This window comes from Cygnus olor, chromosome 12, assembly GCF_009769625.2.
Source record: "Cygnus olor isolate bCygOlo1 chromosome 12, bCygOlo1.pri.v2, whole genome shotgun sequence".
NCBI classification, from domain to species: Eukaryota; Metazoa; Chordata; class Aves; order Anseriformes; family Anatidae; genus Cygnus; species Cygnus olor.
The window spans coordinates 14,112,703-14,134,320 of NC_049180.1; positions in this window are offsets into that span (position 1 = coordinate 14,112,703).

The window sequence follows — 21,618 nt, forward strand, 5'->3', positions numbered from 1 at the left end:
TATGGAGATGTATTTGTACCTGCCAGTGACTGGTGAAATCACAGATTTTTGATATAGAAGAGTTTTAAACCTTCATTCTATATGAGACAGTCCCTTTAAAGAAGATGCAAAGATATTTTGAAACATAAAATCCATTAGGCGAAAAAGCTGTTTTCCCACATCATGCAAACATTTAAATAACTTTAACTGAAATTCCTATCTCTGCTCAGACTGGCTCGTCTTTCTTTCTCCATCCTCCTCTTAGCAAATATCCATTTATTTAGGAATTGCGTTTACTGTCCAATAAATATTTACTGTACTGGAAGCTAAAATACTCCCAGATTAGTGTGCTGAGCTAAATAACAGTCAATGTCCTCATTGTTTTCAAAGATCAGTGTCCAAATACAAGTACTTCAGAATTAAGTTGAGGACATACTAATAACAATGTGGATGAAGGAAATGTGGAGAAAAAAGCTTCCTGCAGAAATTTAGATAATGAAAAAGGTAACTTAAGTCTGTCTATCCAAGCCAGTGTTAGATAACTGGAGGCAAGTGGTTGGGGGAAAAAGGGGAAAAACAAAAACAAAACAAACAAAAAAAAAACACTTAGTTTTCTTGTTCCAAGGCATTCCAAAACCATTCATCCTTGGAACAGTCCAAATAACAAATCCCCCTTGTACAAAATTTTTCTGGCATTCTGGTCCAGATCTGCTTCTGCTCTCTCAGCTCCGACTGACAGCTCTTTCATGATTTACATTTCTCTAGCCCCTCACATTGCTAAACATCTGACTTCTATTTACAAAAGCAAACTCTTAGTGATTTTTTCTACCTGCTGGAATGCATCAGGGCACTGAGAACACCAAGAGACCCTAATTGCTCTCATCAACTTCATCTGGAGCCTCCACCCCACATCACCCCACTGGCCCAGGAACTGCACTTAAGCTCCAGGCCTCGTTACTGGTCTTTGTCTGAACTGTGCTTGGTTTAGTGCCTTACTGGCTCTGTATCGATCTCAGACCTACCTCCTTGATTATGGCTTGTCTTATGATCATCAGACCTCCTCTGCCAACCTTGTTCAGATGCTGCAGGATTGTCATCTTTGTTGGTGAGGACACTGCTCCTACCTTCTGACCTTCCCTTGCAGAACAGCTCACTCCTGTTCCTCTGTGATAGCAAGCTGGTGAATAAATTATAAATAACATAAGTTGTTACGAAGGGGCTGAGAGGAAAAATAATGGAGGTCTCCTAAAGGAAAGGGAGCTGAGGAAAAGATGTAACCACAAATTTCGCTGTGTAACTTGAGCAATGAGAACAGGAAGAACCTACCCAGGGCCACCGATTTGCTTGTTGGTGTAACTAAAGCCAGATGTAGAGTCCTTTGGAGGGCTCTGCTCTATGCAATCACAATTCCAGCTATCCAAGACACACCTGCTGCTAGATTATGAGAGGAAGCAGTTGCTTAATAAACCATTTGAATCTGAACAGTAGAGTTTCTAGATCCGTTAGGAAACTGTTATTTTACTATGGTTCTGTATTACTCAGTTTGGCCCTCTTTTCCACTAATGCACAATGTAAATTTTAAAGTGCTTTTCTAATGTCACTGCATTTACTTATCTGTAATAGGTCAGGACACACTGTTAGTTCCATATGTATGTGTAAAATGTCACTTACAAACGTTAAACATGTAATCTTTCACTGTATGTATTGTTCTTTAACTGCCATCCTTTCAAGCAGTCTCCAAAAATCACTTTCCAGCACGTGGGCTTTATCACCAGAATTTAATTGCTTCCTGCAAGCCAGAACATAAAGGATATAAAGGGATATTGTCCTGTAATTAAAATAAATAAATAAATAAATCCTTCTAGTTTATAATTTAGGCATGTAGCAACTTGCAGACAACAGGTAAACTCAAAAAAAACCTGTCCAAAGTAGCTTAAATAAGGCTGTCCATAGATGCACTTTGTTACTAGTGCTTACAGCTCACAGCATGAATTTAGCGTGTTAAATACACATGTGATCTTAACCACAATGCCAGTGCAGACTTTCTCCCATCCAATATGATACGCACAGGATACCACAAAGACTGAAATGTAGGCTGGTTTCAAAGCAAAACACCACAAGCTCCAAACAGGAATAAAAAGGTCATTTCTGTGCTAAATAACATCACTGAGTTGAGTAGTCCCAGTATGCTTACTGCGGATTGAAAAATAACGTAATGATGTATCAAACTTCACCCCAAGACTTCTCTACCATAATTTCTTATGGTTTCTGAAAGTTGCCTTCAGATCCTGCCCAGAGCCTACCCAGAAACCAGAAGAGGAATTAAACAGTGATTCATTCCCAGTTCCAAGAACCATCCCACATACTGTTCCTAGGTAATGAATATAGAGAAAATTGTACAGTCCATAGAAAATAGGAGAAACTGAACACCGTGACCCACACAACGGTTGAAGGAATTAAGATTGCTCATTCCAGAAAGGAAGGCGTTGAAGCATGATAATGAACTTAAAAACATAAAAGGCTGCTGCAGAGCTCTGCGCAGCGCAGACGAGGCAGGACGTGGTGCTGTAGAAATACCATAAAGATCTAAGCGGGACAAGTCAACACAGCAGGCTAGGAAGACCTAAAAGAAATACCCTTCCATAAATGTCTGAATTGATAAGAGTAATCTTGGGAGGGTAAAGGAAGAAAATCTTTCAGGCTGGGAAAACTCAATGACAAGACGAGTCTTGGTGACAGCCTAGCTATTGTATTCATTCTGCAACAAGAATTAGTAACTGAGAACCTAGAGACACGTCTAAACATAAAGGCGTTTCTGTGACAAACAGAACAGAAAGATCTCCACAGGGATGTGGATAAAATGCCTTGCAGAAGTAGGGAGAACACCGAGCCCTGATTTTACTGTGAAGGTGGTTGAGCAGTGGAACAGAACAGGTTGTGCAGAGAAGCTGTGGAGTCTCCATCCTTGGATAGGTTTAAAACCTAACCAGACATGGCTCTGAGCAACCTGCTCTAGCTGACTATGCTTTAAGGGGGTAAGAAAGGGGGAATGGACTAGATGCTCTCCAGAGGTCCCTTTCCACCTCAACTATACTGTTCAATCACACTGAATTGAACACAGTATTAAATTATCCACAAGTAAATTTCAGCCAGGCTCTCATCTGGATAGAAGACAGAAATAAAAAGGTAGACTTTTATTCCCTAAGAAATGGTGGTAGATAATTTTGTACATGAATCATAACGAAAAATGCAGCAGAAAATCGAGGCATTTGGGCCTCCCATGTACACACCACTGGAGAGAAGGTTTGGAAGAACTTCTGAAGATGCACCACAGAGAATGATCAGGAGGGTGGACAACCAGAAAGTCACTGGAGTCAAAGGAGCTGGAGGTTTCAAAACAGTGTCAGCAGGGTCAGGGATCTTGAGGATGAAGTACCACTCTTGACCAAGAGTTCATTGCAAACTTTGGCAGGAACAACTATCAACTGAAAAAATAGCTCACATTTTTTGCCTTACTTAAGCAGTGACTAAAATATTAAAACAATGCTTTATTAATTAAAAAAAAATCACTGATCTTTTGTAACTCAAATTATTCCTACATGCAAGTTTTTGCATAGAGTTTCTGAAAGCACATAAGTCACTTGGATGCTTTCCCAAAGCTCATCTCTCCATTGCATGTATCGTCAGTACTGCAGACAGCTGAACATTTAATCTCGTCCAGACGTTCCTGGCTAATAGAAACTGTGATTGTGGCACTTCTCAGGTGCAACTCACATGAAAACACTGGCAGGTTTTTGTGCGTTTTTCCATTCCTGACTAAATCTTACTATGTTACTGCTGCTCTCCAGCCTGTGTTATTAATGGTGTGCCATCTTTCATAACTTACATAAGTTATATAAAGGATTCCACAGCTCTTGCCTGATAGCATCAGGTGGGAATTTATCCAAGGAGCTTAGTTTCTTAAATAATTAGGAACAGAACAGACTATAATGGAACAATATAAGGGACTTTAATGCCAGGGAAGAGTGCCAAAACCCCTCTGCGCTCTTAACATGAGCACAAAGAATGCTCATGTTAAGATTTTCTCAGACAGTTTGGTTTTATTTATTAACTGCAGGAATTTTTTTCTCATGCCAACACTGATTTGTGATCATAATATGCAAAAATCTACAATCTAAAATCTGGTAAAGTTCCAGGAAAAAGTTGTACAAGCTCTGTGGTAAAGTTCTTATTGATGAAACCAATATTCAGTCCTTCTTTAAAAATGTTCAGCTAGCACTGAATTCAGCAGGGTCTGGAATGACTGGAGTTTACCCTCAGTATCCATTGGAGAACTGCAGCCAGCGTGGACAGATGTTTCCTAAAGCTTTGCTTTTATACTTTTCTGCACTTTCACTTGTATCTCAGCTTGAAAAATAGCTTGCACTGGCTTTTCAGAGAGCCTGAGGACTCACGACACCAAACAGAGCAGAAAACAGTTAGCTACAAAGAGAAGAGTGAGCTTGTGACTTGCTTTGAAATGAAGAGCTAAGGATGTAAGAATCCAGAAGTCCCTGTTGCAAAATATGGCCTAAAACTCTGAAGTAGCAATTAATCTAATCAGTCACACGAAGGCTGTTTTGCTTGGTGGGCTGAGCATGGGGTGCTGAGAGGCCCAGAGTAGCTGAATCTCAGGAGAGATTGGTCTCACAACATACCTCCCAAATTTGGGGCAGGCAATTAATTCTACAGCCCTCCTAAGGCAGATGAGGTTAAGGACACATGTACTGGGTCGGAGCCAGAGTGCTCAGCACTATATAATCGAACCCAGAAATGTGTTTTAATACTAACCTGGCTCAGTTGTGATTGGAGATAATCTCTGCATAAAAATGGATTTGGACCCTGCTAGCTGTTTGGCAGAGGTGAAATGCTTCTCTAGACAACACCCATCGGTTTTAGTGAGGCTCCGCCACTTGGGTCTTGCAACCCAAATTCTGGTTTTAAATCCTTTTCGCATTGTTCTCTAGGAACAAAGGAGGGTAACAAAACTCTTATATTTGCAACTGTACTCTGCTTTTGGCAGGTTTTTTCAGGTCACTGGAGTCTTGCCCTGCCTCCCCCCCCGCCCTCTCTCCTAGGTCTATGCATCCTGACTGACCTCAGTGCAGTCTTTAACATTTTAAAAATTATAATCACTGGGTCCCTGTTCTTTTCCTTTGCTTATCCCTTGATCACTGTTCTTACAGGATTATGCTTGGGAACAGAGAGATCTGGTTCTGTGCTTTCATTATTGTTCCTTTTAATGGATAAAGGTCATTCATTGCACTTTTCTATTGAGGAAGATCACCACATTTCCAAAAGCCTTCTAAAACCATGATTAAACTGATAAATAACCCTGATAATACTCCAAAATTACTGAAGCACAAAGGGTTCACTTTTTTTAGGACAGAACAAAAATACCGATTTACAGAGTTGAATCTAAAGTTACTAATGAATCCTTCCGTTTAAATAGGAAAAAAAAAGTCCAGACAAAAAGCCACGTTTCTTCACTGCTCAATAGTTTGCACTGGGTGAAATTATTTCTTATCTTGACAAGCAACCTGAAAAACTTTCAGATATTGAGTCAACATCATCAGATCTGTCTTCCCATTTTGGGCTTGCTCTATTCCACCTCACTTCAGAAAGGCGCTGAAACATTGCAGTGATCTGTAAGATGATCAATGGGGTGAAATGGATAAGTACCCTTAAAAGGCCTAATACATAGGGAGTAACTGAATTGAGAATTTATGGCACCTGAGCTCTTTGCTATTAACTTATCATTTAATATTTAGTGTGTACAAAGAGAAGGAGGGCTTTTTTGCATTAATCATTTACAATATGCAATTTTCATAACCAGAATTATTTGATTTGAAAGGCAAGATGTTGTGCACATAGTTTTTCCCTTATTAATATTTTTCAAAATGCTCAAAAGGGTATCACTAATTTGTCCTGAACTTTCTTCACATGTCCCATTTACTACTGCTGCTGCTGTGCATTTTTAAATAGGATAGAGCAAAAAATTTGTATGTGAAAAGAACTCTCTTGCCTGAAACCCTAGAAGACTGATGCTCTTCCAGATTATATTTGCTGTTTTGCACAATCACCTTTAGGCCTAATACATTTTTCTGCACAAAGTGTAGCTTTCTGTATAGAAGATGTAGTTTGGCTACACCTGAAAATGCTGGTATGTTAAACCTAAAATGGTTCAAGCACCTGTGATAAGATGAATTTCCATCAAATCCAAGAAAGGTCTGCCTGATATCTGCCTATGTTCCTCATCCAGTACTCCAGGTCTGTGTCTCTTTCCCTCTTAGCAGCTCTCACCAGCATCATTTTTAACCCTCTGAAGCATACACCTCCCTGACAGACTTCTAGACTTCTCCAAAACAGACCTGTCAGCTGGAGTCTCCCCAACATTATGACCTGAAGTGCTCCAGGATCAGGCACCAGGTATGTGCATGACTCCCTTAGTGCCTTAGCAGACCAAGCAGCCCCATGCTGTGTAGGTCAATTATAGGCGCACCCCCAGGGCACATTTGAGGATCTCCAGCATGGAACTGGGAGCCTGAGCTTTTTGGGTTCCCTGTTTTCAATGAGACACACAAACCTGAGCTGACTTCTCTGTAAAATCAATTCTTGTCAACTCTCTAGGTGTTGAGTGAAAGACATGATGTGAAAATAGCTCCCTTTATCTCCGTGAGTTTCCCATGAAACTGTCAAGACTAAGTTTTCCTAAGATTCTGCAGCTGTTTGGAGTACAAGCTGTGTGTATATAGCTCATCTGGTGCTTCTTCTCTGTTTCCAAGGAACAAAAAAGTCAGGAAAAATGTTTATTTGCTTGAAATCCCAATAATTCTTGTAAATGGGAAATCCTTTCGGTCAGACCTGTCAGCCACGGGGCAACATTTATCCAAGTGATGCAACAGTGACCTCTGCTGTACAGCTGCTGCTGCTGTTTTGTATTTGTTCTGCTAAATTAAACTTGTTGTTAATATCCTTACAGATAAGTCAAAACAACAATTCTTTCAACAGCAAGAATATTTGCCTCAAGGGAAGAGCGTTCCCCTTTATACTAACGGGAGAGCTTCAAACCACAGAACATTTTTCAAGTTACTGGCACGAACATATCACAACTTAGTTTTAATGCTTTCACTAGATAACAAAACCATTATTAGCATTAAATGACCCTTGAACTACCCTCATGAAAATATTCCTGTAATTTGTCTGGGAAGGAACCTGAGGCACAAGCCACTGGGTGACTTGCCCACAGTCACACCCAAAATCACCAGCAGAGGAATCGAGGTTAGAGGAACTCAGGATTTCAAGCCCTGCTCTTTAATCACAAGATCATCCCTCCCTCTGCAGTATCAGCAGAATATCAACCAGCTATAAGTGGTACTTGTCACGCCTGTATGTTATTCTCCACACCATCCACGTGACATGGAAAAGCAACGCAAACTAGAACAAAGACAGGACACTTGTTTTCAGCTATTGCCTCTTTGATTACAGGAGAGCACAAAGCTCATAGACCACTCCTAAGCTTCTTGGTTTGATCTCACTGAAGCACTAAGCAACCAAAAATTCTGCCAAGTCAACAGCAGCAACATGTAAAAACCTCTGTCCTTGCCCTTCCCTTGCACCTCTAACTCTTCTCTCTCCATTCAGTCCTCTGGGACTGGTTCCTGTAACAGCCCAGCAACCAAACAAGTTAAAGGTGGTACAGGGTGTTGCTGTGCGATCCCACACTGCCGCAGCGTGGTGAGACAAGGCTGGAGCAAGCAGCCAACTTTCACTCAATCCCTCCAGCCATAAGCAAAAGTTTTCTGGCAGTGTAGTGAAGTAATTAGTCATTTACCACTGCCAGTGACTTCAGTTCAGCTTGTAATAACAGGAGTAAAAACATTTCTAAAGGAGAAATAAAAATAGATAAAATACTCTGAAATCAAATTTCAGTCTCAGCTGTGCAAAGACAGTGAGTGAATGTGGTAAGCTGGTTTGCTGGTAGTGTCAGTGGAACACTGAAGCCGGCTGTGGATTGACACTGCAGCTACGGATCTCCTCAGAAGAGCATGGGAGGGTACGACTTATAAAATCTGAGGGTTTGGACCTCTAAAATTTTACTACTGAGCATCCAGGAATGATATGATCCCTATATATTCTTCTCTATCGGGACATTATGGAAGAAAATACAAGTTTTTTAAAAGAACGTAAAAATGAAGGCTAGACTATACTGTTTTGCTGACCAGATGCAGCTGTTCTCAAAATACTTAACACACAAATTCCAGAAGTTCTGTTGAGAAGAATGTCACAAACTGCTCGGTCCCCGAACCAGGTTTTGCTGAAAGAAAGAATGAAAAACTACGATATATACTGAATGACAAGCAAAAAAGCCCAGTCACCTTGCCATGGAGTAAAGGTATGTAGAAGTGTCTAATCAGATGGGCTGACTACAGGCTACTTAGTTATGACAATTTAAAAAGAACTAGATGTAGTAAAACTTATCCCAACAGCTCATTTTTACATAATCTGGCTGTATTTTCATTGGTGCTACGTATACACGTCTCCGTGGTGTTTCAGATTGAGACCTCTGTATATCTTTGAGCTTCTTCTCCTATTTCCTATATTGCATTTGAAAACTTCACCTAAGTAAAGTACCTCTTCTAAAAGGCATCTAGTTATTGTCTGAATAAATCAAATGGCAGACACTGAACTCCCATGCCTGATTGTTTTCTCCCCTGACTGATCACACCTGGTGTTAAAAAGGTGCACCTCTGTCCCACATTGCCTCTTTCTGTCTCCAGCCATTTGTTCATTACAGTGTCCCTTTTTTTCATAAAAGCACATCTGCCCATCCTCCCTCCTCATTGAAGAACTTATGGCCTGCAAAGAAGTAATTTCTCCATCCCTTTTTGATAAGTGAAACATACAACAGTCTCTACTGTCCTGCTGCAAGGTATTTTCTGCAGTGCTCAAGCTTTCCCGTGAATTACTTAGCTCTTGCCAGTTTTTCAGCATTCTTTAGGAGACCTGCTGAAGCTGTGTGCAAACTCCCATCTCACTAGTGCACTCTGTACAAACGTCACTGCCCTGTTTCTATCTCCCCTTCCTGCATTTCATTTTTGGAGGTACTGCTCTCCGGGAGTCTCATTTTCTGGGCTGGCTCACTTTTTGCTCCATGGTGCATTAGTTTCATTCAGCCCTACCTTTATGAAAAATGCACTTTGCTGGAATGAGCCCAGCAAGCAAACAATCCAGATTTCTTCTCTGTTGCCCTTTAATAGTCCACCATTCTTTGCATCAGTCACAAGTTTATTATATTTCACATTTACTCTCAGATTATGGTAAGGGTCTTGGGTCTCCTACAAGCCCTGTGAGGCGCTACTAGAGAAACATCCAATAAATGTCAGTTCTCTCCAGCTATGTTCTTAGATTTTCCCATAAAGTAGCATATCGACTTCATCTCTACTTAATGTTTGTAAAAAATGTTACAACTTTTTTATTTGAAATGCCATGGCAGACTAAAGGTTTTCACAAAACTGTTCTAGCTATGCAGCTGCCCCCTGAAACTACAATCTCCAAGAATTAAGTTAATTTTCTCCTAAATAAATATTTTCTATCAAAATGTCAGCTGACAATATATTCTGATTCTTTCTCAGCTGAACTTTGTCCACACTTTCCAGTGATTTAACTCAAAACTTATGTCAAGCAAACTCATCTGTAGTTACATCTTCATTTGCTCCTTGAATCCTGGCACAAAGACCAATGCTGTTTTGGTTTCACAGAATTCTGCAAGTTTTACAAAACATTTAATGCCTGCAAAATATTTCATGTTTGAGCCAAGTAATATAATCCAAATTCATACTTGTACAACGCTTTGTACTTCTGTCATCTTGGCACTACATTTGTAACATTCCTCAGGGCTAAGTGTAAAAATATCCCAGAAAGCTGGGATAAATAGATTATGTTACCAATACCCAGCAAATGCATACTCTGTACCAGTAAGTATGTACATTCACTTAGCATTCCTGAATGTTTTCCTCTAAATTAGATTCAAATGTGTCTACCAAAATTGCTAGATCCATGGAGTATTTGCCTATTGTGACTGATGTGATATCATCCCCCCTCTAGAAGCAATATGGAAGTTGTTACATTTTCAACTTATTTTATCTTTAGTTGATAAATTCAATAAGTTTTGTCTAGTTGACTTTTTGAAACAAACAAACAAACAAAAAAAATACACTAAATCTTTCTGGAGAAAGAATGGATTACCACCACTACTGTAAAAAAAGTACTTGGCAAAGACAAGAGATCTCTTCAGCTGCTTTTTTGAGAACTTTTGGTTGCAAACAATTCACAGTTGAATGAAATATATTTAAGAGTTTCAATGGTTACTTTAGGATTAGAAAGTGTTTTAATCCACAGTTTATGCAAGCATTCAGATACCTGTTTTTGTCAAAATAACTTGACAAAATTATTTTGTCAAATTATTGATTTGTACTGAAATTCTAGTATTGATTTCTGAGTCACAAATAATTTTACTATCACCACCTAAGAATGGGTCATTACCATTGCTAAAATGAGAGGCATGTTCTCCTGCTTCTACCATTTATCCAATTTCTTTCTTCTTTTTTTTTTTCAGTTTTATACCCTGGACAACACAAATATACCACCTTCATCTACAGTTGCCACCACATCCATTCAGGTTCAAGCTGCCCTCTCCAGTAGTCCCATCCAACTCTCCATCCCATCGGGTTTATTTTAACCAACCCGACTGTAGTCCTTTCAGTTCAAGGCACAGCTGAGTCCTCAAGACAATTATTATCTCTACTGCAGGCACACTGGGATAATTCTCAGCCTTTCATTGAACAGTGCACTTCACTTGTGAGATTTGCATAAATACATCAATGAAAGCCGTATCTGATAGAAAGCTGAAGAGAATCATCTGTAAACACATAAATGAAAGAACTGAACCTTCCTCTAAACTGGTCCCACAGTTTTGCAGTTCTGTAAGGATCCTGATGTTTTGTCCATCACATTCCCAGACGCCTGCTGGCATCCTCTAACCTTTCTGCCTCCTATGGCCTTAAAAAACTTCTTCTGGTCCTAGAACCAAGGGTTTCTGTTCCCTTCCTCAGTTTACAATGCTGATGTAATCTCAAAATCCAGATCAAGTGTTTAAAACTCTCCATAGATAATTCTAGGAAATGCTATCTTTTTACTCACTATGCTACTGCTACTCACCTGCTACTGTTGCCCTACAAATCTCACTGTTGGTACCACTGGTTTTGGTAGCACTTTTTACTTCAAACTTTTGTATTTCTCTGTATCATTTCACCTTATACCAATTTGTTCAGCACTGCTACAGAGACTCCCTAACCTACCAGCAGAATCTTTTTGCGCTAAGCACTGTAACTGCACATCAGCTTTGCTTCAGCCGCAGTTTACAGTTCTTCCAAGCAATGAGGCAATACAAGGGAAGAGAGAACAAACTTGCGGAAAAGGCAGCAAGAGAAAATAGCAGCTAGACAATACAGCCCAGCAAGAGAAACAATGTTTTCAACATACGAACTGTCTGTTTTAGCTAGGGCCAGAAACAGTTTTCCACCCTATTTTTTAATCTGTATTATTCCTTATTTTCTGCCATATGTATGAAATACTAGCAAGCCTCTTGAGTTTAAACTTGTAAGAAGAACCTATAAAAAGGAAAAACAGTTGCTACAGTACGCACTCTTAATTAATGCTGAAAGAGACAGTTTTCCCTCTTAGCTAAATCTAAAAATAGGTCCCACGTTCTCAGAATGAAAGTGGATGTTTTGCAAGTAAGGCTACAAAAAATTACCAGAAAACCCCACTGATGAGACAGCAGGAAGAAAATTCAACCACATTTTTCACAATATGGGAAAGATGAGAGAGAGAAATAGTGGTAATGTGGTGAGCTGGACAAAATGAGAGTAATGTTGGGATGCAGGGAAGTAAAACAAAAACAGTTTTTCTCTAGTACCTTTTCATTCTTTTGCATATAGTACTGTGAACTTTGTTTCTTTAAAAATAAGATAGGCTTTTCAGTTCCTAGATTAGAATGCTCAAACTAGCATGTGACCTCAGGAAACCAAGCATCGTTGTCTATGTGATTCAGCATACACACTGATTTTTCAAAATATGTATAGTATTTCCTTGAAAGATTGTGTCTTCCAAATGGTATGTAATGTGTTACAATATCAATGTAAGAGGAATAAGTTATTTTTCTACATCTTCATTTGCTTTATGTATTTCTGCTCATTTCATTACACTCACCCTGTGCATGGAGTACTTAGCTTCTACCACCACAAATCAAGCAGTAGTCAGCAGAGACTTGTGAGGGCTCACTGTTTCACTCACTGAATAGGAAGCTTCTTGAACAGGATAATCCTCCTCCATCTGCCAACCAGCACAGAGGCCTGTAGACAGTTTTGTAGGAAGACACAGTGTTGTCTGAACACCATTCTCATGTCAAACCTGATTCCATTCATCCCTTTTGTGATTCTACACACTGATCAGATATATTGTTACACAAGAACAAAGCCTTCATCTTCAGGAGTCTCTAGCAGACTGCAATGCATTAACTCCTAGTTTAGGAAGAATATAAGTCATATGAAACCTATTATAAACCATTTAAAGAAGCCTGTTTTCATCTGGTTCTTCCCTCATGGCTTTCCACATGCTGATGAAGTTCCTCTAAATAACTTATGAGTGTTTCCTCTAGAAAGATATCACAGACATGAAACATGCAGTATCTGTGAAATAGTCCCTGTACTAAGAGGGAAAAAAAACTATTCACCAGTATATCATAACACAATTTTTGAGGAGTATCACCAAAAAGATAAAGGAGAAGATAAGCTGAGTATCAAAATTAGAGACTTCTTAAGAAGAGCCGATATTAAACTCTGTAGCTTACTCTGACCAACTGCTAGTCAGAAATGTAAAAGCAACACAATGCTATTAAACCTATTATTCCTAAGCTTAGAGTATTAAACATTCAGAAGTAGATCCTACCAAACAACTACAAATAGAAAACTCATTCCAACCTAACAAATCCAGGTTAAACCCCTTTGTATAACCACTACTTTCAAAGGACCAACCTATTAAGAAAAGTTATGGCTACATGAATTTATCTTCTGTCAGGGCCCTGAGAACACCAACAGCCCCCCAATTGCCCTTTTCAGCATTATCTGGGGCCTCTACCCATGTGCTGCTGGCCCACTGGCCCACGTTTAAGCTCGTGCCTTGGGTGTTTTTTGGTTTGGTTTGGTTTGGTTTGGTTTTCTTCTCTTCTTGCTCCTCTGTACTACATCGTTGACTTATTTGTGCTGAGCTGATCTGGATTTGCCCTCAGACCTGCCTCTTTGCTCAGAACTTGTACGGTAACCCCCAAGCCTGCTCCGCTCCCCTTGTTCAGGTACGGTAGCCTTTGCTGGTAAGTGCATTGCCCCTGCTTGCACGCTGTCCGCTGTGGATCCCTGCTCACCTTCCCTTGCAGAGTAGCCTGTTCTTGCTGCTCTCTGATATTGGACTGGTTACTGTGAACACTGACAAAAAGGAGCAACGTAGTAACTTTTTTGGTTAAATAGATAATCTAATTGGTAAAGAACATAACAAAAGAATGTGAATATAGGTTAAATCATTATGGTAGACTTTCTCTTATAGCTTGGTTTTGCTCTGTAAACAAAAAAAGTGGAATCAAGCACAGCTGAACTTAGGTGGGACAAAGAACAGCTGGGATAGATGGAATTAAAAACTTATTTGAACTATAAGTAGCTCCAACAGTGATGAAACTAAAACAGTATGACTTTTTAAAGAATTTTGACTTGCATCTAGCATTTCAAGTTCAAGTATTGTAGAGTATAATATAGCTGCAGTATGAACCTTGAACCTAATGACAAGTAGGTTCTTTGGTGTCTCATAAGAACTTACCTCTTGCTGTTGCACCACTCTTTCATCTTCATATGTGTACTCTCGCTCCTCTGCTGAGCTCCTTATTTCCAAACAGCTTCTGAGAAGTCACTTTCTTTGGGAATCTTCTTCCTGAATAAAATATAGTTCAGACTTTTGAAGTTATTACAATACAATAGAAAGGGTATGGACTGAGATGTGTAATGATGGCTCAGCGCTGTGTTCCTTGTACACCAAGCTTTAGGAAGCTCATAAACCTTTGCTTGTAAAGTCCTAAATTCAATTATACTTAGAATTGTTATTAATAAACTGTGACATAATGGTAGCAGTTAATGTTGTCTTTCACTGCTGTCAACCTTTCTGATTGCTTCACTTACTTTTATTTCCATCTGTGGCATGCTAATAACAGACGCATCACAACATGACACCACGGAGAGACTACCGCACTTTCTGAAAGCATCAGGAACTGAGCCTTCACCACAATTACAGGAGCACGGTGAGGTTTTGAGTTGTGCGATACCTGATCTGAGTAAGAACACAATTCCAATACTTATTTTTTATTCCATATAAGATGTAGGACAGGAAAGTTGAGCAATTGCTCTTCCTAAGCAAGAAAAAGCACGTGAACTTCTGATCTCATCTTCTTGATGAAATTGTGGGGAGGTAGGTAGGGGGAGAGGAGGGACCTACAGGGGGAAAAAACATACAAAATTAGATGACGTTAATTTTTGGAAGCCACATGTAACAACACAGACTGGGCTGTATCATGGTTTTGGCTGGGATAAGAGTTAATTTTCTTCATAGAGGCTCATATGATGCAGTGTTTTGGATATCTGATGAAAATAGGGCTGATAACACACTGATGTTTTAGTTGTTGCAGAGCAGTGCTTGCTTACACAGAGGCCAGGACTTCTCAGCTTCTCGTGCCGCCCCGCCAGTGACAAAGCTGGGGGTGCACAAGGTGCTGGGAGGGAACACAGCTGGCCAAAGAGATGTTCCATACCATCTGACATCATGCTCAGTAAAAAAAGCTGGGGTGAAGAAGGAGGAAGGGAGGATGTTTGGAGTGATGTTCTTTCTTCCCAAGAAACTGTTATGTGTGACGAGCCCTGCTTTCCTGGAAGTGGCTGAACACTTGCCTGCTGATGGGAAGCAGCAAATTCATTTGCTTGCATGCACAGCTTTTGCTTTACCTAGTGAATTGTCTTCATCTCAACACACAAGTTCTCATACTTTTACCTTTCTGATTCTCTCCTTCCTACCTGGGGAGAGTGAACAAGTGGCTGTATGGTACTGAGCTATCTGCTGGAGGTAAACCACAACAGGCTGCCAGGCTCAATTTACCAATTATAGTTACGACAACATCTATTGTATATAACTTAAAACTTAAACATTTAATATCTGACAATATCAAAGTTTAGCTGAAGATTTTGATGCTAACTCTCTGCATCTTATTCTAGAGTCTGGAGAAAACAGGCACTGGAAAAGAACGCATCTCTATTCTGGACAACACCACATCCCTAGAAAGTCAAAAGTACAAAGCTAGACACACTTCAGGATACCAGTATAATATTTTTTTTAAAATATGTGGCCATAACATATAATATTTAGTGTATGATCTGGTATTTGTGTGGTCTTTTTGAGGACTCTGCCTTCTTACATTAAGAAAGCCAGCTTAAGAAAGCCATATGCAACCCTGAGCAAACTGTGGAAATCCCCATTTTAGATGATGTTAAGCCTTTAGAGTCATGGCTAGAAGGCAAAGCAAAAAAATAGTTGCTCAGCCATGAATATCTCCATATTTGTTTTTTATTATTTTTATTATAATGTTGTTTGCTTGTCTCACTTCCCACTCAGGAGGTAATGACAGGTCTCTGAAAATAGGCAGCCTGAGCAAAAACACAAACAACTTAGGCAATGCTATTTTCCCCACTATTTGAAAGTTACACATAAAAGTTTCCATAGAGAAAATCTCAAACAGGCCTTGTCTCCTCTTGATGCCTCGAGATGAGTTTCATCTCCACTGACTTTCTTACCCGAATGTGTAGGTAGCTAACCAGACTTGCTAGAAGTCCCTCATTTTATATAATAGGATGCACCAGATTGTAGTGAATGTTTTCCACATGAAGATTTAACATACTTGACAGCTTTGTGGCAGCCCTAGCAAAAGGGGGGGGAGGGAATCCTGCAGCTCATTCTTCTTAGTGAAGTTTTCTGATAATTTTTTTCAACAGCTCAAAGCTAATAACAGTGTTAAACAGTTGAAACTATTTACTGTGTCACTTCCATTCTTAGAACTACATCTCAATTATTGTTCAGAAAGGTTTTTCCAAAAACCTGAGAGCTGTGCTTATACAGTCTGTCAGTTTTGACTTGGTTTAATCAGCTTGATGTAAAACAGCCTTTTCTGTGTACCCTAACATCAAAGAATATTGCTACATATGACTACCAGCTCATCCAGTTAAGCAATTAGTCAAGAGACCAGTTCAAGGGAAATGTTTTAAAATATTTATATTCATTAGCAGGGTCATATGCACATGGATGACCAGCTACTTTTCTTGAAAGTGTCCTGTGTTTTATGATACAGAGCTAAGTGTTGTATTTTATTCCCTCAATAGACTGGGAATCGAGAAAATGTTGCCTGTATTTTGTTTTCTGCTCATTGCCTCTTGTCCTTTCACCGAGCAACACCGAGGTCTGTGCCATCAGTAGGCACAGAGCTATACATCACTAAGATCCCTCTTCAAGCTAAACAGTCCCAGCTCTCTCACCTTTTCCTTCTATGCCAGATAATCCAATTGCTTAACCATCTTCATGACCCTTTGCTAGACACACCACAATATGTCCATGTCTTTCTGGTTCTGGGAAGCCCAGAAGTGGGGCTACAACTCCAGATGTGGTCTCCTCAGTACTGTGGGAGATGTCCCTTGACCTGGTGGCAATACTCTTCCTGATGCAGCCTGGGATGCTTCTGGTCCTGCTCTGCCACAAGGGCACGTTGCTGGCTCACATTCAGCTGGGTACCAGGTACCCCTAGATCCTCTTCTGCAAAGCTGCTTTCCAGCTGGTTGGCCCCAGCATGTGCTGGTGCAAGGTTATTCCTCCCATGTGTGGAGCCCAGTGTTTTCCTTTGAACTTCATGGGATCCTCTTTGCTCACTTTACCTGTTTGTTTTGCTTCTGACTGGCTGCACAACCACTACCCATTAATCCAGTGGCTCGCTAAATTTGGTGTACAGACTACTGAATGTATACTGTTGCATTTTGCTTTAAAATATTTTCTGGAGATGTGTATACTGCTGTGGCAATAAACATTTAATGCCAACTGCTTCTTTGTTATGAACCTGAGCTCACATCTAGCATCTACGTAACCTGGAAAGATCCCAGTTTTTCCCAGAGCCTGTCTGCAGATTCTCTTGCACAATTTCTAAACGGTTCTATTTTTTTCCCAAACAAATGTTGCTGTTTTTTTGCAACCTGCTTTCCTGTACAATGGAAGCCAAGAGGAAGTGGGTGAGTAAGTCAGTTGACATTGATAAGCCTCAGTGGTTTTTTTGTCTCACAATACAAAGGGGGAATTTGAGATGGGTCGCTTTTGTTGCTGCTTCCTGGAAGGAAAATAATACAAAAAAGCCCACCATAACAACCCCTGTTTTCACTCATGCCACATATTTTCAGCTTAAAAATCAGAAGACCAAGTACTTAAAAGGTTATATTACAAGAACAGTCTACTTTTCAGTTATCTGCCTGTATTGAAGTGGATAGTTAAAAAACTGAGAGGCTGAAAAGTCAGGATACCAGTCCCAAAAGAAGATTATGCTGCATTACCATGATATCAATACAGTAACGCATATATGGATTAATGCAAATACAGATTTTCTAAACCATATGACTATTCAGTACTATTTTTGGCTCAAGCGTCTTTGTAGATCAATGCTGGCTTCTGAAGACAGCTAGCAAGATTGCTAAACAGGTGACACGTTACTGAGGACAGACAGCACTTGGGTTCTCCAGCCTGTCTGGAAGCTGCCTATATGTCTCTCACTGTGCCTGTTACCACTTTCATGGGAGAAATTATAGTGATTTCTATGGACTAAGCAAGTAAAAGTTAACAGGTGGAAAGTGCTAAATAAAAGCGAAAGGTTATAATGTTTAGCATGACTGGAGGAGTTCACATGCAATGTTGCATCTCAAACACTCAAATTCAGCCCCTCAAACTGCTTGTGTGCTATGGAACTGCTATTAAAAAAAAATAATAATTAAAAAATGCCTTGTGCTCTTAGTTTTATTCCAAACTCCTGGGTCTGTAACAAAGATGGTTTCAGAGGGTTTTGCTTTGGCAACTTCCAAATAATTATTGCAAGATCTGTTAAAACTACAAAGGACTGATGTTTTAAGTAGTATTTTTTTTAACAGTATTGAAGTTCCTTAAGTAGATTTTTGCCACAAAAGAGCTGCTTTTCTCCTCCTTTAGGCACTGTCTCATCTCACTACTTATGCAACTGACGAATCCTAGCCCAGTTAAAAATTTCATAGGTTGACAAAGGCGGCTTTGATCTGCACAGGGCAGTGACACTTGTGGTTCAAAAGACTGTTGGGAAACCAAGGTAAATTCTTTTTTTTGCATACTTTGGCTGACTTCCACAGGAGAGTAGGAAGTACTCATCTCCTGGAGTGTGGAACTTGATTCCTTTTTAGTATGTTAATGACCAAATTCGAACAGTGCGAACTCAACAGAAGTCCATTTCAGTAATGCAGAGTTTCACTATAAGCAGGGTGTTTTGCTAGATGAATGAATTGCTCCAGCAAACATCAGTGGACTTTCACAATTCTCTCTCCATGTCACCACAAATAGCGAATGCAAGTAGCCTGCAAGCAGACTTGATTATATAAACATTTAAAAGGAAGTCAATAGCAATTTGCATTTTTCAGATGCCTTTAATGTATCTACTGGTGGTAATTTGAAAGGGAGGGGAAGCAAAGCCCCACAATGGAAAAATACAAATGAAAGCCAACATCTCTCCAAAGAAAGTACTTTAGTTGTGATGCATTCACCGGGCAAAGGAGAAGGTAGAAGATATAGGGAAGAAAAGAAAAACCTGGCCTACTGACAAATTGTTTCTCCTGCTGAACTCCACGTGGAGATGTATCTAATGACAGAAAAAAATGTGTGAGGAGTTGAGTTATCCTGACAGGACAAGTAGGTTAACTGACAGACTGATACAAAAAGAAATGGGTAGAAAAAGGTATAGGAATATGAATGAAATGAGGGTATGAAGAGGAGAAAGTGAAGGAAGAAATGAGGGGGAAAGAAAGAGGTGAAAGGACAAGGATAAAATCTAGTTTTCCAGCTAGATTTTATTATTGCTTTGAGACCCAAACATAATATGCTAATTGCCATCCAAGCAGAATTGGGAGAATAAATTGGGAAAGAAGGGCACAAAGTGACTAAGACAGGACAGTAGGTCAGTGAGAATGCAGAGAGCACAACCAGCTCTCCTCAAGCTTCATCCTGTTCCCTCATCCCTCAAGCCCAAGTCTCAGTTTCCATTCGAATGGTTTGTGTGCTGTGCCCATTTGTTTAAAGCTGCTGACTTCTAATCCTCCCTTGGACACCAAACCCTCGACTATTTACTAAAGGTGAAGGACATATAGTGCAATATTCTAACCTTTCAATTAAATGTAGAATTGTCTCCTAATTTGGGACCATAATGAATCTAACTCTGACTTGAAATTTACTTTTGCTTTACGCTGGTAAAAAAGAGTTGACACTGAAGATCATAGATTTTTTTAAAATTGATTGTTTGTGTTCACATTTTCATATTTCAGGCTTTTCAGGTAGAAAACCAAAACACTTAGGGTCAAGCAAATTAAAGGGCTTGTTTTACTTGGTCTTTGTAAAGGCTTTGAAAGTCTGCTTATGTTTTCTTGCATACCTATGCTACACATTCACAGAAAGGTCACCTGATCTAGGCCTCTGTCATTTCACCATTAGCCTTACTGGAACTATTTATCTGCAGGTACGTAATTGATCTGGAGGTTTAGCATTTCTCCACCCTATCTTAACACTGCTTAGTACATCATGTTCCAAAACAGATTGTAAACTCTTGGGATGTGGACTAGTGTGCCTTTTGTTTTACAAAGCATTTAACAGGTTCCTATATGGTATCCTAAGATGATAGTTTTCTGCAGAATGGGAAAAATTCATAATTCCTGTAATTGTGAACAATAAGATAAATTATGTGATACCTGTTTAACATACCACTATTTAAAATAGTTGTGTAAAGCATTAATAAATTTCTATGGTGCTATTAATTAGCAGAGGCGCTTGGCACTCTTTATTTTATGGAAACTGCCTAAGGCCAGCAGCCATGATACTTTCGTTTAGTCATCTCATTACTGTCAGGGTGAATTTATGACTATTTTGCAAAATAGCATGGTATGGGTGTTTGAGGAAACTTTCTTTAAATAAATAAATAAATAAAAAAGAAGAAACTGGAAGCATTAGTTCAACCGCAAATCCATGAAATGGACAGCATAATTTTGTACCTTAAAGAGGTACCTTGCATTAGGGCAGGTAAAATTTGTGCCCATTTGGAGTCCTATCATCTAAAGCAGTATGATTATATCGTTGGCTGCACTCATGCACTTCAGCTTACCTTTTATAAAGGTGAAATAAAGAGCATTTGAATCCTACACATCTGAAGCCTAACAAACAGTTCAATATTCACTTCTCTCAAGAGCTCATGAAATACTCTAGGAGCAAAAAAGAAATAGCACCTTAGCACCCATCTTTCCACAAGTTATCCTGTACAGATGCTCAACTGGAATAACCAGATTGAGAAATGATGATGGGAACTCTCCCATCAAATATCAAAGTGCAGTATTTACTGAACATGTGTCAGAGGCCTTGGTATTTGGGTCATGTGAATGCTTCAGTCTTTTGATACTGTGTCATTCTTTCATTGTGCATCCTTGCTCTATTAATGCTTTGTCTTATGCTGTGGTCCTCCTTTAATGCTGCTACTTGTCAAGTTCCCACTTAATTTTACATTTGAATGGAACTGGGTTCACTCTTATTATAGGGGTGGAGGCCTACAAACCACTCCCGTCTTAAACCGTGATATCCTTTAGGCATCACCATTATTTCTACTTTCAGGATGTTAAGACCATCCATGTGTTTGTATTTCCCCTGTACTGTCTTAGCTTGCAAATGATCCACAAAAAAAAGTTTGCATTGATAAATGCATAGGTTAGAAAGGTTCAGTAAGTCTGTTGTATACATTAATCCTTTCTGGAATGCTTTATTCTGACTCTTTTCCTTAACTGAAAATAAAAAATTAAAATAAACTACAAACTACTTCTAACAGTCAAACCAATCTTTATTTTTGTTAAATTTGTCTAATTACTGTATAAGATGGCCCTTGTGTGATCCTACAGGGATTTTTTTTCCTTGCTAAGTATTTATAAGTTTCCATAGTAAGTGAGAGGCTTTATATTTCCCTGAATAAATTATGTTTAGCTAAAACACCAATCAATTTTGTTGCTATTACTGAACATGTTAATCAGTAATAAATATTTAGTTAGTTCAGACCTGCACTAAAAATTGGCCTGCTTGTTTCTGGTTTCTCCAAATATGGATTAAAAGTAAGCTTTAGAAGCTTATTTTTTTAAGCTGAAAACAATCGTCAAG